At 37.9% G+C, this 12,483-nt stretch overlaps 1 long non-coding RNA gene across 1 annotated transcript; it reads right to left on the bottom strand.

The window, feature by feature from the left end:
• Positions 1–2,966: 2,966 nt before the first annotated feature.
• On the bottom strand, positions 2,967–12,039 carry LOC129643985 (uncharacterized). The gene is made up of 3 exons (XR_008710641.1): positions 11,326–12,039; positions 10,875–11,001; positions 2,967–3,277 (listed from the first exon to the last, which is right to left on the bottom strand). It is a non-coding gene; the product is annotated as an uncharacterized LOC129643985 (long non-coding RNA).
• Between the last annotated feature and the right edge of the window lie 444 nt (positions 12,040–12,483).

Below are 12,483 nucleotides of genomic sequence, written 5' to 3'. Positions count from 1 at the left end.
AACTCTCTGAACCTGGGGAAAGATGCTAACAGGCTTATGGTCCTTTTTGAGTATGGGGCTGAGACTGGGTAAGTCATGCAGCAGCACATGACTGACAAGCAACTGCTAGCAATTCTCATTTAGGAAAATCAGAAGATTTGCATGAGGACCTGGTGGCAATTGTAGCAATTATACAAATTGCTCAAGTGTGAAAGTTAAATCTTGTGAAAGATTCAGTTCTTGGTGAAGAAACCCTTCTGGATGCTTTTTAAATCATTTTTGTTTTTCATGACTCATTCTTCTCAAGACTAAGCTTTCATCATTCTCTCTAAAGTCATATTGTTTTCCCTGTGACAAACATATATCCATTTAATGAGGACATGTAGGAATTTGCAGCATAAAATAAGTCTTATAGTAAAAAAAATTTGTACTGTATGCCTGATTTCTGGAGGTGGTTTTCTTCTTATATTATTGCTGATTTTTGGATGTCTTACTCTCAACCCCTCATGCGCTTAACAGATTACTCATCTTTGAGTTGAAATAATCCATTAGCTCTTTCACTGCAGAAAATCTTCCAGGTTGTTCCTTCCAAGGGAATGCGAGACTTAATGGTCAGATATTCAAACACATGTGATGAGGACGCATCAAACTTACAGATGGACTCAAAAACCTCCTTTCAAGAGCTACCAGTGACTAAATGTGCAGCTTGTATGTCTGGTAATCTAACTTATCAGGACAATACTCACTTCAAATATTTGACACATTTTTAAAAATTACACTCACTTCGTATTTTGTTTATATTGGTTAAAAATGCCATGTGGAACCAAGAGGGAACACTTAAGATAGAAAAATAGCTGATTGATTTTGCCATTCTAGATACATAAGAAGCTATGGCTGGGTTTGCTGTAATGGGAACAAAACAAAACTCTTCCCCAAGGGTAGAATATGTGAGACCCAGTGGGTCCTCCTGAATGACAGTGTCCAAAGGTGAATTGCAAGTCCTGCAGTCAGACTGACTTTTATGAGTTCTGGAAGAAGTACACTGAAATAAATCGTAGATGAAGAGGTGGCCCAGGTTCAGGTGGTTCACTGGCAAGTTCTAGAAAGCCTTCAGGATATGGTAATTTCTATATTATTTGATCTATTTGAGAGTATACAAAAAGATGGAAAGTCTTTCAAGACATTTGACTAAATACCCTACCTAAAATCTCATTGAAATGACACAAGAAATATGAAAAGTCAGAATAATCAACAGCAGAACTAAGAAACCAGAAAGGGTACCATTAGCAGACTTAGAACAGGGAGAACAGTGAGAAAGTCTTGAAAATTATACAAGATAAAATTGGTATAAGTATATATATATAAGTATACCAGTTTCCCAGAGTCTATTTCCTCAAGGAATAGACAATTCCTTAGTTATTTGAATTGTTATAGAGCAAAGACAATCCCACCTAATGAATAAGGACAACATAATGCTATTGATATTTAGGAGAAGGCAGTGACACCCTAGTCCAGTACTCTTGCCTGGAAAATCCCATGGACGGAGGAGCCTGGTAGGCTGCAGTCCTTGGGGTCGCGAAGAGTTGGATATGACTGAGCGACTTCACTTTCACTTTTCACTTTCATGCATTGGAGGAGGAAATGGCAACCCACTCCAGTGTTCTTGCCTGGAGAATCCCAGGGACGGGGGAGCCTGGTGGGCTGCCGTCTATGGGGTCGCACAGAGTCGGACACAACTGAAGCGACTTAGCAGCAGCAGCAGCAACGCTGATATTTAAGCTTAGCACAAAACACATACCAGTTTAAAAAAAAAAAAAAGATACAATGAGGTATCACCTCATATCAGCCAGAATTCCAATCATCAAAAAGTCTACAAATAACAAATGCTGAAGAGGGTGTGGAGAAAAAGGAACCCTCCTGAACTCTTGGTGGGACTGTAAATTGGCACAGTCACTATGCAGAACAGTATGGCAGTTCCTTAAAAAGCTAAAAGTAGACCTACAAGTAAAACTCAAAGTATGATCCTACAATTTCACTACTAGGCACTTATCTGGAGAAAACCATAATTCAAAAAACATACACGCGCCCCAATATTCACTGCAGCACTATTTACAATAGCCAAGACATGCAAGCTATTGTAAATAGCCAAATGTACATTGGCAGAGGAACAGACAAAGAAGATGTGGTAATATATACAAAGGAATGTTATTCCCATAATAATGAAAGAATGAAATAGGAAAAAAAGAATGAAATAATGTCATTTTCAGCAACATAGATGGACCTAGAAATTATACTAAGTGAAGTAAGCCAGACAAAGATAAATATCACAATATTGCTTATATGTGGAATCTAAAAAAAAAAATTATACATATGAACTTATATATGAAACAGAAATAGATCCACAGACATAGAAAACAGATTTATGATTACCAAAGAAGGTGGAGGAGGGATAAATTAGGAATTTGGGATTAATGTAAACTCACTACTATAATATAAAATAGATAACCAATGAAGACCTACTGTATAGCACAGAGAACTATACTCAATATTTTGTAGAATATATTAAATATATAGAATATATAATATATAGGGAATATATATATATGTAACTGAAGCACTTTGCTGCACACTTGAAACTAACACATTATAAGTCAACTACACTTCAATTTAAAAAAATAATTAAAGAAAGAAGAAAAAGAAATGACTACATCAATACAACTCATGTATCAAATATAGAAAATCTTAAAATAATAGCAAATCAAAATGCATTGCAGAAATAAAATACTGTAACCAACTAGTGTTAACATAAGAATGCAAAAATAAATTTAATAAATGTTAGGAAATCTGTTCAAGTAACCCATTACATATATAGGTTAAAAGAAAAAATCCACATGATCATCTTAATAGATGCTTCAACATATATCAAAAATGAATGTACCTTTTGAAAATTATTAGCAAGACAAAACTAGAAGGAAAACTTTTTATTTGATATCAGAAACAATAAATATTATCCATAATAGTGAAATATTAGAAGCAATCCCATTAATTTTTTGAAAGGATGCATATAATTATTACTAGTTAATAATGTGTTGGGTAATTGTAATAAGGTAATGAGAGGGATTGGGGGCAGGAGGAGAAGGGGACGACAGAGGATGAGATGGCTGGATGGCATCACTGACTTGATGGACATGAGTTTGAGTGAACTTTGGGAGTTGGTGATGGACAGGGAGGCCTGGCGTGCTGCGATTCATGGGATTGCAAAGAGTCGGACACGACTGAGTGACTGAACTGAAATGAACTGAAGAAAAAAGATATTATTAATAGAATTAAGTGGTAGAAATAAAAAGAAAAGTTGTCATTTGTAGTTATTATAAAAAGCTACTTAGGAAATCCAAGATAATTAATTGGAAAAAAAATAGAACTAACAAGAGTTAAAATTTACTAATGTGACCAGATATTATACTAATATACAAAAAACAAAAAGCTTTACTATAATTAGAAGAATTCCAATTACAACAGCAACAAAACAGTACAAGAAGTATACAAGACCAATACAAAGAAAACTATAAAACTTAACCCAAGAGTATATAAAGGAAGAGCTGAATAATGGCAGAAATGCCCATGTTATCGGATGGAGAGACTCAAGATTATAAAGCTGTTGATTTTTTCCTAAATTAATATCTAAATTTAATCAACTCCAATCAAAATTCCACTAGCATTATTTAAAGTGAAATGGAGCTTCCCTGATGGTCCAGTGGCTAAGACTCTATGCTCTGAATGCAGGGACTCCTTGACTTGATTCCTAGTCAAAGAATCAGGTCTCACATGCTGCAACTAAGAGTTTACATGCCACAATTAAAGATCCTGCCTGCCCCAACAAAGACTGAAGATCTCACGTGCTGCAACTAAGACCCAACACAGCCAAATAAATAATTTTTTTATTAAAAAAAAATTAAATGACATGCTCATTCTAAATGGCAAATGGGTAAAAATAGCAAAGAGAGCTGAAAAAACAGAACAAGGAAAAATAACTGACATGCCTCAACCAAATACAGCATTTAAGTACATTATAAAGGTATAGTAATTATAAAAAGTGATTTTTAGCATGAAATAAATCAGTAGTTCACTAAAATGGAATTGAAGGTCCAAATAGTTTGTCATAAATAGGTAGATGAAGGATAGAACTTTCAATATATATCTTTTAATAATAAAGGTGGCATTTTAATGGAGGGAAAAATAGACTATTTGGTAATTGATATTAGAAAATTGCTATTCAATTAGAAAATAGTAAAGTATATCTTTACCTCATAACATACACAATAATGAATTCCATATACATTAGAGAGCTATGCACTAAATATAAAAAAGTATTCAAAGAAAAAAAGAAGTGTTTTTTTATAATTTGGGGATGTTAAAGAGCATCTCTAAGCATATAAAAACTAGAAATTAAGAAAAAAATGTTGACAAAATTGATCAAACATTTTTAATACTAGAGTATAGTTAAAGACTTCACAGACAAAGTTATGGGAGAAATACCTGCCATGTACATAACAAAGGATTACTACACATAATATATAAAATATTCCTGTAAATCTATAAGTCAAACAATATGAGCAGTTAATTAACAGAAAAAAGACAAGTTGTCAGGATTCCAAGCTTCACTTGTAATAAAAGAGATGGGAAACAAAATGCCTAGGTTTTGAATTTTTCTTTTATCTTATTTGGTATCTGTGGAGGGTTGCTGTCTATAACTGATTTTGGAAAATTCTCAGACATTATTATCTCAAATCTTTTTTATGCTCTGTTCCCTTCTCCTTCCAGTATTCCAATAACACACATCTTGGCCCTTTTGATATTGTCCCACCATTTTTTTTTTCCTTTTTTATTGGGGGATAATTGCTTTACAATATTGTGTTTGCCTCTGCCATGTATCAACATGAATGAACCACAGTTATACATATATCCCCTCCCTCCCTCTCCCATCTCCCACCCCATCCCACCCCTCTAGGTTGTCACAGAGCACTGGTTTGAGCCCCCTGTGTGTGTGTGTGTCTGTGTGTGTAAGTCACTTCAGTCATGTCCAACTCTTTGCAACTCCATGACTGTAGCCCACCAGGTTCCTCTGTCCATGGGATTCCCTAGGCAAGAATACTGGAATCAGTTACCATGCCCTCCTCTAGGGGAACTTACTGACCCAGGAATCAAACTAGCACCACCTGGGAAGCCCATGTCACACAACAAATTCCCACTTGCCATCTATTTTACATATGGTAATGTATACGTAGTCATGTATGAATGTGAGAGTTGGACTATAAAGAAAGCTGAGCGCCAAAGAATTGATGCTTTTGAACTGTGGTGTTGGAGAAGGCTCTTGAGAGTCCCTTGGACTGCAAGGAGATCCAACCAGTCCATCCTAAAGGAAATCAGTCCTGAATGTTCATTAGAAGGACTGATGCTGAAGCTGAAACTCCAATATTTTGGCCACCTGATGTGAAGAACTGACTCACTGGAAAAGACCCTGATGCTGGGAAAGATTGAAGGCAGGAGGAGAAGGCAACAGCAGAGGATGAGATGGTTGGATGGCATCACTGACTCAATGGGCATGAGTTTGAGTAAGCTCTGGGAATTGGTGATGGACAGGGAGGCCTAGCATGCTGCAGTCCATGGGGTCGCAAAGAGTCGGACACAACTGAGCGACTGAACTGACTGAATGTATATGTTTCCGTGCTATTGTCTCAATTTGTCCCACCTTCTTCCCCTAGTGTCCACAAATCTGTTCTCTACATCTGAGTCTCAAGTGAAAGTGAAAGTTGCTCAGTCGTGTCCAACTCTTTGTGACCCTGGAATTCTCCAGGCCAGAATACTGGAGTGGGTAGCTTTTCCCTTCTCCAGGGGAATCTTCCCAACCCAGGGATCGAACCCAGATCTCCTGTATTGCAGGTGGATTCTTTACCAGCTGAGCTAGAAGGGAAGCCCAAGAATACTGGAGTGGGTAGCTTATCCCTTCTCCAGTGGATCTTCTCGACCCAGGTATTGAACTAGGGTCTCCTGCATTGCAGATGGATTCTTTACCAACTGAGCTATGAGGGAAGCTCATTGCTACCCTGCAAATAGGTTTATCAGTACCATCTTTCTAGATTCCATATGCATGCATTAATATACAACATCTGTCTTTCTCTTTCTGACTTACTTCACTCTGTATTTTTGAATGTTATTATTTTTTAAAATTCTTTTTTCTCTTTGAGTTTCTATTTTTGAAGTTTCTATTGGGCTACTTCAAATTCACTCTTTTTCCTCACTGCATCCAGCAGATGAGCTTACTGAAGAAAGTCTTCATTTCCATTACAGTTTTTCATTTCTAGTACTTCCTTCTGATTCTTACAGTTTCCATCTTTCTGCTGATGTTACTGAATTGGCTTTATATTTTGTTTTATTAGTGCTTTTAACATATTAATCATAGTTATTTTAATTTCTTGTCTGATAATTCCAACATCTGTATTATATCTGAATCTGGTTCTGGGGCTTTCTTTGTGTCTTCAGACTGTTTTTTTTCTTGTCTTTTAGTATGCCTTGTAATTTTTTTGGTTGAAAACCTGATATGTTGTAATAGGTAGTGAGGTAATTAGGCCTTTAGAATAAGAATTTATGTTAATCTGGCTTGGAGCTGGACTATGTTTCATGTTTGTTGTAAAAGTTCCACAGGCTTAAAATTCCTCTGGTGTTCTTATTTTTCTATGCTCTCTTGGCTTTAGGCTTCCCTACTCCCACTCAGAAAGCCATGGGGCTTTGCAGATCTTTCGGCTGTAATCCGTTGTAGGCTTATTGGAATGGCAGTAAGGTATAGGGGAAGGGAAGTTTTTATAAACTGATTAAGTTCATCTTTGGTGGGCCTGTGTCTTAAAAGTGTTTCTCTCCCTCTTCACTAAGTATAGGACTTTCTCCCATACTCCATTCCCAGTGTCCTATTAACTATATTTTGGGAGGTTGTTTTAGTTGAGACAGGAAGGCTAGGGGCTGGCTATGGTGGAAATACCCGCCTCCAAGTGGGATACAGTTTCGGTATTGTCCCTGGAGAGTGAGACTTTACTATGGAGAACGATCCAGGAGGGCTATATCTTTGCTATTCTTCCCATCTCCTCCCTCTGCCTCCCTATCCCATGGGGGAGGAGGAGGTTTTTCTCAGATCCTCACTGTAAGAATGTGGTGGGGTTCCTGGAGGAAGAAACACTTCAAAACTGGGGGGGGGCCCTCTGACAATTGGGGCCCCAGGTGTTTCTCAGTCACACTAGTCCATACTCTGCCTCCAGCAATTCGTCACAATTACTAGTTAAATTAAGTGGTCACACCCTTATTGGTCCACTGACTTCTGTTGTCTCTCTCTGGATGCACCTGTCTCTCCAGATTTCAAGGGTGTGGTTTACCTTGAAACTTAAATTCTGTGATGAAAAGTCATTGATTTTCAGCTTGTCCAGATTTTCCTTGTAAGAAAATGGTGTTTTCCAAGCTTTTTACATGTCAGAGTAGAAACCAGAAGTTTGCAAACTAGAATGAAATTCCATTTTCCCCATCAGACTGGCAAACTTAAGAATGATAATATTCAGAGAGGGAGGAAGTGAGTATTTTCACATGGTGTTGACAGGAAACTAAATTGGGTGTCATCTTTCTTGAAGGCAATTTTACATTTTCAAAGTTTAAAAGGCACAACTCCTTTGACCTAGCAATTTCACTTAAAGGATTCTAGTCCAGATAAGCCAAACAAATGAGAAAATATATATGTACAAGAACATTTACTAAGTAATTGTCTGTAATATCAATAAATTGGAAACAACTAGAAGTTCTAGCGATAGAAGAAGGTTAAAAAACAAGTATGATTAATTCTATAACTTGTGTAGGACACTAAAAATGCAGTTAGATTAATATGCTGAATATGTCCATGACACACTGCTAAGTAAAAAAAGTCCAGTTACAGAACAGTATGATATTTGTTAAAAAAACAAAGCAGACAAAACATTGGGTATCTATGGGACATGGGAGTGGGTATGAACAGATATGCATTTGTTTCTTCTTAGAAAAAAGACTGAGAAGTGTAGATACCAAATTCTAATTGCTTCTCTTCTGGCAAGGAGAAGAAGCTTCCCACTTTAGGGGAAATTAACACATTTTAAAGCAAGCCATGTGTTATTTTTATAATTAAAAATATACACACAAAGAAGTAGATCCTATTCCTCAATAAAAGAGAAAGTTCTCTGGGGAAAGATGGCAATAACCTTTAGTTCCTATTTCCAAACAATTCCAGGAATCTTAAACAAGTTGCCTTTGCGAGTATGTGAATGACCTCTTGTGAATGGAGCAGGGGAGGGACATCACAGTGGAACGGGCTGTTTAACCTTGGCCTGTGCAAGAGTGAGTGCAGGGACTGTGTCCACCTTACTCATCATGGTCACTCCCATGTCTACCTTGTGTTGGGCACCTAGTTGGGCCTTTGTATATACTAGTTGAATTAACAAATGAGAAAAAAAGGCAATGGTTCTGTGGCAGATTTATTGAACCGTGTACCATAGAGAAATCTGGCAATCAGTTGCTCGGAAGTTTTTCTGTTATTACTGGGTTCAGATACTAAATTCAAATTCTATAATTTAAATAGGAAGTTTCAGCACTGTCCCAATGCTGAGGAAATTAACCAGGCTGAGAAACAGTGCTGCTCCCTGAGTGAGAATTTTTCTCATACTGTAACAGCAGAAGTTGCCTAGACAATTTTCTCTCTGCCAGCTCACAAAAAGGATCACTGATTCAGGAAGTGACCTATGAGTATAACATTTTAGTTTTAATTTATACATTCAAAAAGTAATGTAGTGAATGGGGCCAGAATCAGAATTACCTGGGGTTTTAGTGGGTTAGAGTGTGTTACTGGAATGAAGAGAGATGAGACCAAGATTTTTTGAGGATCTCCTAGCAACTCATTGAGGCACGGGGTTAGTCACTCAGCACATGGTATCTCATTAAAGCTCATAGCAAGCTTGTGAAGAATCGTCATCATTAATAGATGAGGAAATTGAGACTTGGAGAACTTGGGTAACTTGTCTTAGGACACATAGCCAGAAAATGGCAGAGCTGGGATTTGAAGACAGATGGCCTGGTTCCAAAGCCCCTGGTCACTGCCTGGGCCACTGGACTCTGTGTTGATTAGTGTTGGCATGCCTCACGTTTCATATTAACATGAGACCTGTCCCTGTAGAAGACTTGAAGGATTTGGTTTCTAAGAACTGACTGGACTGGACCATCACTCCTATAGAACTAATCCAGAGATTTTACACATATAAGTACGATTTCCACCCTATCTAACTTCTCGAAGCATTGGGGAAATGACTCAGTATTACCAAACAGGACTCTCCAAATCATGAATAAACACAGGTGTGCTATAGCTTTCCCCAAACTCATCCCAGGACACAGAGCACCCCTATCTGAGACAAATCACAGCACCTGAAGAACTGTTTACAAGGGTGGCAGTGATGCAGAGACAGTCACGTGTTATAAATACCCTCATGGAATAAAGATCATGTATTTTTCCATGATATTTGCTAACTCAGATGAAATGAATTTCATCTTTATTTTCACCACAGCAGGAAGTTAACATGCCCAAGTGCTGCAGTTTTCAGCATGTTTATGACACCTTTGATTCTTCCTCTAATGCATTTTATATCCAGCATTTGGCCTCCATTTATAGTATATTAAGTACTACGCTTATTTCCTTGTCACTCTGTCCTGAACTTCTAATGTTGGAGTGCCTCATGGCCCAGTCCTGGGCTTCCTACTTTTTTCTCCTCCCATAGTTTTACATCATCTTTTACAAACCAATTGTACCTACTTTATTTCTCCAGTCTTCGTATCTCCAGTCAGATGTCCAAAAGAAACCTCCCATGTAACATGCTGCAAAGAATTCTCCATTCCTACCTTCACATCAAATCTTTTCCTCCGTGAATTCAATTCTCCATCTCATGACACTGTCATTCTCTGTTGTTCAAACCTTAACATTTTTCCTGGTTTCCTACCTTTCCCTCACCTCCATATCTAATTATTCAGTAAGTTCAGAGGTTCTGCTTCTAAAACATCTCAAATCCATCCACTGTACTTCCTGTCCCTGCCAATATTAAGCTACTAATTGCTTATCACAATTACTTTAAGCTGGTCTTCTTGCTTCCACGTGTTTTCCATAAATCGGCCAGAATGATAAATCTAAAGCACAGATAATATTGATACCCTGTAGTCTTTCAATGTTATCCAGTTGTACTTTACCATAGTCTACAGGACTTGTATTATCCAGCCCCTTCCCACCTCTATGACCTCACCTCGTAGATCTCTTTTAACTCATAGCCCTACAGGCACCTTGTCCTTCTTATTTCTGGACTACACCAAGGTTACCCCCTTGGGGCTTTCCCTGAATGCTCCCCAGGTTCTTCCTTCAAATTTTCCATGGCTGGGGCCTTCCTTATAATTCAGGTCTAAGATCACATGTTGTTGCTGTTTAGTTGCTAAGTTGTGTCTGACTCTTTTGTGACCCCATGGACGGTAGCCTGCCAGGTTCCTCTGTCCATGGGACTTTCCAGGCAAGAATACTGGAGTGGGTTGCCATTTCCTTCTCCAGGGGATCTTCCTGACCCAGGGATTGAACCTGCATCTCCTGCACACATCTCCTGCACTGTAAGCAGATTCTTTTACCACTGAGCCATCAGGGAAGCCCAAGATCATACGAGACCTCCTGAATGAGTCTTCCACAATCACCTTAGAGGAGTTATCCCTTACTTTGCCAGACTCTATCAAAAGCTCCTGTTTTAGTTTCTTTTTTAATTACTGAAAATTTACAATCATTTATAATTATTTTTCAATTATTTACTTACCCATCTGCTTCTCTCTGGAGAAAGAAAGATACCTCCACATGGGCAGGGAACTTTTTTTTTTTTTAGGACTGTATTTCCAGATCTCAGTAGTAGAAGAAGTTCCCTGGGCAATTTTCTCTCTGCCAGCCTACAGAAAAATAGGAAAAGAGCTTAAAGTATAACATATTAGTTTTAATTTTTGCATTAAAAATTATGTGGTGAATGGGACAAGAATCAAGGTTCTGAATCAGAATCAGACTAGCACACAGTGGGTGTTCAATAAGAGTTTGTTGACTGCTAAATATGCAATTTTATTGCTTGCTTATGAAGACAAAGAACTGAAATACTGCCTTTTACTAAACTGAGGCTTTAATTGTGATAAAAGAACAGTTCTAATTTTAAGCAACATTCAAACTAAATGACAAATTCTGGCTTGTATTTAAAATATATATTGCACTGTGTCATGACTTACTGGATCATTTATCACATTAGTTGGACTTTGCAATGTTCACTGCTTGAATTCAAACAAAGAGGAATAGTACAGGGGAAATCTACTTTCCTAACAGTGACCAGTTGCCCTTATTGAACATTCCTGTTTGATTTTCATCACTTTCCATGTCTAGCATCACTTCAGAATGCTGAGATAGCCAAATAAGGGCTGCCCTGTTTAATGACCTCCGTTCCCCTTGAAAACAGTCCCTCCCAGTTAGTTAAACTGGAGCATGGCAATCCTGGCCCCCCCTGATGAGCTGGCAGTAGAGACGTCTGGTTGCCTTTGAATGCCACCTTTCCTAAGCAGAGGTCCATGGTGAGGATACTGATCCCTCTTGGTAGGGATGGCAGCAATGAATTTTCTCCTTAAAAACAGTAATATATTATTTATTCTCAGCCTCATTCACAAAACATTATCTGAAAGAAGCCTAAGATTTCCTTTTGCCTCCTAAAGAGGACTTCTAAATAGAGGCATTTTATAAACAGCTGCATGTGCTTTTGGAGAGGAAATTGGAGGAACTGAAAAAAAAAAAGAAACATGGAGCTCTATGAATGCCTTTTCTTCTGACAAATTGTGGGTAAACCTGAAGGGGCAGAGAAGACAGCAGTCCTTTCATTATCTGCAAACTAAGCCCAGGGCATGTGGTACAGCCCAGGGCATGTGGTAGGGCCCAGGGCATGTGGTACGGCCCAGGGTGATTTCTCCAAATCAAAGTGAATACTTAAACTCTGGGCTAAAAACAACAACAATAGCAATATAAAATTAAAAACAGTCTTGATAAATTGCAAGGAAAAGCCATTCAATTCCATTAGATTTCTCCTGATTAGGTTCAGCTAAATTGGGCAACAATGTCTTTTGCAGATTGTAAGAGATTTATTTCAGGACTCTCTGTCAACAAAGAATGCAAAATGAGTTCAAGTCAGATTCCATAAAGATCTGGAGGAAGGAGAACATACAAATCATAATGAATAAAGTAGACACACATTTCCTGAGGTGTCACAACAGTTAATTCTTTGGGCTTTTTTTGCTTGTTTTTTTTTTTTTTAATCTGGACAGGGGGATGCAAGATGCCTTATACCTGCAAGGGAATTGGGTTGCGCTCTTTGTTCTTAAAACTCAGGGAAGACAAAAGCTAAT

Source organism: Bubalus kerabau, chromosome 2 (genome assembly GCF_029407905.1).
Source record: "Bubalus kerabau isolate K-KA32 ecotype Philippines breed swamp buffalo chromosome 2, PCC_UOA_SB_1v2, whole genome shotgun sequence".
Taxonomy (NCBI): Eukaryota; Metazoa; Chordata; class Mammalia; order Artiodactyla; family Bovidae; genus Bubalus; species Bubalus kerabau.
The sequence above is the reverse complement of the archived record's forward strand: the minus strand, read 5'-3'. Positions and strand labels throughout refer to the sequence as shown.